Below are 6,000 nucleotides of genomic sequence, written 5' to 3'. Positions count from 1 at the left end.
CTTCCAGCACAACGTTTCGGGCAAAATGCCCTTTGTCAAGGGCGCACTTGACAAAGGGCATTTTGCCCGAAACGTTGTGCTGGAAGTGATATGCTGTGTATACTCGTGTAACACTTTAATAAATGATCATCGTTGGATAAGTATCCGCTGAGGGTTGAGTTCCTTATGGGAATTGTGTGGATTGACTGGATTTTTGGAGGATTGGTGACTCTTCCAGCCATAGGAACGCCCCACAACATTTACTATTGCCTGAAGCCCGCAGACACCCTTGTGCACACTATTGATCCACAGCACCAGCCATAGCTGAGGAGGAACGCCCTGTGTGCGAACGATGGCGCTCGGTGGTGATGGCTGCGCTTGCGGCGTTATGGCGTTGCTATGGTGACGGGTGTGACGGTGAGTGGGAACTAGCCCATTCATTGGTTGTAGCCTGGGGGATCCGCGAATCACGGAGGTTCTCGCACGTTTGTAGGAGGGGACTGGTCACGGAGGGCTCGGAGAGTTTTACCTCTCCTGAGCCTGTCACGGACATCCGCCCAGCGCGATTGTACCTTGGGAGAGGCAGGAGTTCCGCCCTTTGCGCGCTTCCGGGGCCACCGGTGCTTATACTGTCCACACAGGCAGAAGTGGGGTAAGATTACATCTGCAATTTTACAGGCATGTGGAGTAACACTGTTTGTGCCATAGACTGATTGCTTTTGCTGCAATTTGTGCACCACAAGGTCTGCGTTTTGTGCAATGTTTGGTATGTTTACATATGCTAATTGAGTTTTTTGAATTTGATAGGGGAGTGGTCTGTGACCTCATGACTGCTTATAAGGTGTATGGTTTTCTTTGAACACTGTTACCATTCTGTCTGTACTGCCTTGACAAAGGGGACCCCACGGGGCCCCGAAACGATTCGTTGGTGTAATGTAATGGAATTGTGTCACATGGGCTGAATAAAAGTCTGGAATTTGATTCCCGGAGTGTGCGGACCTTTTTGGATTTTCTGCTTTAGCTCTAACTGGCAAAGCACAACAATGCCTCTACTGCACTATAGAAAGCGTTCTGACCAATTGCATGACGGCCTGGTACAACAGCTGCACGAAGGCTACTAGAGAAGTCCTGCAGCGAGTTGTTAAAACAGCAGAAGCCATTATTGGCACTGAACTACCATCACTGGAACTTTTGTATAATACTTGCAGCGTGAGAAGGGCCAAAAACATTATCAAGGACAACACTCACCCTGGAAATGCCTTGTTTGAGCTCCTTCCATCAGACAAACATTTTAGATCAATCCGCACACATACAAACAGACTGAAAGACAGCTTTTTTTTATCCGCCATAAACTTGATGAACTCTGAATCCTCTCTGAAATAATTAACACTGAGTACAAATTGTTTAAACATCTGTAATACCTGGCATACTTGTATAATTTCTTCTCTTCCTTTGTTACTATCACTATGTTCCCTATATGCACCGTGGGGTTGTCATGAAAAGTAATTTCGTTGTGTTACACAATGACAATAAAGTGAATTGAATTGAATTGAACCATGTTCCTTTCAATCTAAGGTTTTACTGTATTTAACAGACAAGGCTTACAGTTACTTGCAGTAATCTTCCTTTGCCACTAGATGTCCCCTGCACAGCCAATTCTTATGGTCACTGCTTCAAACACCTAGGAGTGTTTTCACTGAACTACCATTAAAGAGAGTCTGAAGCCATTTAAAAAAATAAAAACAAAAAAACAGATACTTACCTAAAGAAAGGGAAGGCCCTGGGTCCGAAGGAGTCTTCCTGTTCCTCTCACAGTCCCTGCATTCCAACTCTGGTTCCCCCGTTATCAGTCTCCAACTGATGGGTCGTAGACTGCTCTCTGCTGCTGTGGGAGGCTTCAGAAGTCTTCGGGAGCCTGAATGCACCCGAAGATGGGTCGCTCGGTCCTGTGCATGCGCGAGCACACATTCTCACGTGCTCGCACATTCGCAGTACGGAGCAGCCCGTCTTTGGTAGCACTTGGGCTCCCGAACACATCCGAAGCAGTGGGAGATTTTTGAACGGGAGATCCAGCACTGAAACGCAGGGGCGGTGAGAGGAACGGGAAGGCTCATTAGGACTTTAGCCTGCTTTTTCCTTAGGTAATTATCTCACATTCTCTTTAAGCAGAATAAGGTGCACAAAGTCATACACACTATGAGTAGGGCGTAATGCATTACATGTACTGTATTGTGTTCTGCTCTACTCATCATGCATAAGACTTTACACACGTTATTCTGCCTAATGCAGTTTAGTGCATACAACTCACAGACCGTAATAGACACAAGTCTTCTTTCTCCCCTGCAACACACACAGTGTGAACAGAGCCTTAAGGCTCATTTCCACTAAGAGCTATTTGCAGTGTTTCTTCCCATGCAAATTTAGATGGGAAATTGCAGCCTTTTGAAATCAATGGTCTGCTTCCAAATTCACCTGTGGGGGGAATATGTAGTGTTGGCTGCATGGTAAGGGTAGAGGGATTCGGATGCGTACTGGCATCAGCAGTTCAGCACAAGTGTCAGAGTCAGAGACAGATGACAGCAAAAGTGGAAATGGTGACTTAATGTATGCCTACAAAAATAGTTTTTGTAATTATTTGTACAACAATGTATTGTTTATAAATGAAAAGAAACAGATTTTTTACAATTAAGGCACACTGGGTTGTACATTAACTTGTTACTGCAGTTCAGCATTGGTGTATATGCGTGTGTGTACAGTAGGCGAGTTCAGAGCAGATTTTGGATGGTATTTAGGATTCTCCTGCCAATTCCTTCCTGTTAAACCATTTTGCTGAACTAATCGTTCTAATGGTTTTAATACTTCACAAAGCATGTCATATTAAAGAGTCACAGTGAGGCAAAGTACCAAAAGCCACGTTAATCTTTTAACAGTAAATACAAGGCAGGCTAATTATTTAACTTTGTTTTAATAGGATTGCCTTTTTTTCACAAACTTTGACCTGTTCCAGGTCTATCAGCATATGCTGAGCAGATGCTTTTATGTTATATGTAACTAAGAAGACTTTGGCAACTAAAAACAACTACAATATACATATATTAAAATCCCTACTCATATATTACCTAAAATCAATGAAAAATAAAGTAGCTTCATTTGGACACCTATTTCTGTTCTAGACAGGTTTTTAAAAACACCTTGACATGCATAAATGAGAATCTGCACAGATCTATAATTTACACTGATGATGTGGGTTCCATAACCACTTCCCTATTGCAGGTTATTTCCCCTTAAAACCAGAGCAATTTTTACAATACACTCCTCGCATTCATTTGCCAATAACTTTATCATTACTTAACATACTAAAATGATCAATATATTGCTTTTTGTGGGACAAACAAGGCTTTTTATTGGTGGTATTTGATAAGAATTGTTGTATTTCGTATGCATTTGAGAATAAGAAACACATGTAAAAGTAATTATTTCTCAGTGTTCGGCCATTATAGTTTGAAAATAAAAAGAGCTATTTTAGATAAAATCAGACATTTTATTTGCCCATTAGTCCTGGTTGTTACAACATTCTACATGATGTCCCTAGAACAATGTATTGTGACAATATTTTATCTGGAAATAAAAGTGTACTTTTTAAGCTTTTTGCTTCTTTATAATACTTCAATAATTAAAAGGTCTTATTTGTAAAAAAAATACCAAAACAAAACCAAAAAACAGCAACATACCCCCGTGATATATAGATTAAAAAAGCTAAATCCCTAAGGTAACCTTTTATGTACCTTTTTTTAAATGCTGCCAGTGTTTTTACAAGTGTTTTGTTTTGGTAATTAGGGGGAGGGGGGGGGGAGAGAGGGTTTTAGAAGGGATTAACAACTAATGGAGATTTATGTTTTAATGTATTTTAATGTATTTTTACTTTTTGTCCACTAGATGTCCCCACACTTTATCCTGTGAACTGTGTATATGTGCTTTACTTTCACTTTATGAATTTAGATAGTCCAGTACTGCTGCGCTTGTAATCCACTGGTGTTCAATACGCTCATGTAGGGAGAAAAGCACAAAGAGGGAACATAGGGTGTAACGTATCGACAAATTCACCCTTGGTGTAACCTCACACACTACCAGAGTAAGTGAATAAGTCCCAAACGAACCAGAAAGCAGCCTCCACCTCTCCCTATGAAGTGGCCGCTTACCCTCAAATTTCTTGCTATCATGCATAGACCCCGGCAGCCATTGCCATACAAAGGAGTCCTAGAGCCAATATAAAATTGAACATCGCGTAATCCAGTTAATTAAAACATATACACCCTGCTAAAATTCTGCCCTGCTCAACAATATGAACAGGGCATATGGAGATAAAGTATAGTGATGCTCAAATCCGATCCGGATGAAATCCAGATAGTTGCGATCCGGATTTCATCCAGTTAAATTCAAGTCACCTGTGCGGGCTGGGCGGGGGGTTTAATCTTACCTATCATGACGTCTTCTTCGTCCGTCCCTCGGCGCCTCCCACAATGTGGTCCAATCCGGCGTCACGTGCCTAAAAACACTTCCTCCTTCCGGGTTGAAGGAGGAAGTGTATAGTCACGTGACGCCAGTATGGGCCGCATCGTGGGGGGCGCCGAGGGACGGACAAAGAAGACATCATGATAGGTAAGATTAAACCCCCCCAGCCCACAAAGGTGACTTGAATTTAACTGGATGAAATCCGGATCGCAACTATATGGATTTCATCCGGATCGGATTTGAGCATCCCTGATAAAGTACATGGCCAGAGATATCTAATGACAAAGATATGTCCAGGATCAAATGTTCCCCCATTTACAGATCAGTGCACCTGGGATGATGACAGGGGCGCGTGTAAAATAACATATGGATTTATACTCCCTGATCCTAAATTAAAGTTTTCAGGGGTGTATATAGACATACCAAGTGGTTAAGGTCTTTGCAGGGGTTTCCTGGCATTCCCCTGGCACAACCTCTCCCACGACAGTGGTGGGCTGATAAAGTTTCAAAAGTACAACTTTGGCTCCTCTGTGTCCTCGTCGCTCATTGTATGCTAGCCCCAAATGTGGTGGGGGTGGGTGGTGGAGTATAATAGAGCACACTATAATAGGGGGTACTGTATAAAAAATTGGTGGTCAGAATAATGAGGAGCACATTAATAAAAAGCAATAGAATAACAAACGGCACCATAATAAGGTAATGAGTGTAATAAAAAGTACTGTTATAGGGGAGCACTATAGTTGAGGGGGTCTATAACAAGAAGCACTAACATGGGCTACTGAAATAGGAAACACTGTAAGAAAGAAACATAAAGAAACATAAACAACAAACCTTCTGATATAGTAAACTACTTTTCACGGTCCCTTGGAGTTTACTATAGAGGGATTCTACTGTATTATAATCTACCCTGACCAGATGTCCCGTTTTACCTGGGACGCGTCCCAGGTTCAGGGTCCCCTGTCCCAGGCTGCAATGTGTCCCAGGTTATGTCCCACTTTTGGCCATAGGCTGTCCCAGCCGTGGGACTCTGTGGCCGCATGAGGTAATGTTTGCCTCATTTACTGTTTGTGGAGTCGGAATAATCATTTTCTGCTGCATTTCATGTGTCAAAGGTAATGGTGTTGCATTTCATTTGTCGGAGGTAGCGGTTATTGCAATTCATGTGTCAGAGGTAACATATGCTAATACTGTAGCATCAGCAGTTTCTGCAGTTTTTGCACACAATCTAATCCCACCATAGTCATAGTCTAATGTCCTACGATATTATAATTTATTTATATAGCATTGGCATCTAAGGCAGCACTTTACAGAGAATGTAGTCATGTACTTGGTGGAGCTCACAATCAAATCCTGACCATAGTCAAAGTCTAATGTCCCGCCATATCCTTTTTATGTAGCACTTGCATCTTCTGCAGCACTTTAGTACATAGTCATATCATGGACTGAAACACTGCTTTCTTATGTGTTTGGGGAACATTGCCTAATAACTTTGCCTATCTGTGTTTTGGG

Source organism: Hyperolius riggenbachi, chromosome 4, assembly GCF_040937935.1.
Source record: "Hyperolius riggenbachi isolate aHypRig1 chromosome 4, aHypRig1.pri, whole genome shotgun sequence".
Classification (NCBI taxonomy): domain Eukaryota; kingdom Metazoa; phylum Chordata; class Amphibia; order Anura; family Hyperoliidae; genus Hyperolius; species Hyperolius riggenbachi.
The sequence above is the reverse complement of the archived record's forward strand: the minus strand, read 5'-3'. Positions refer to the sequence as shown.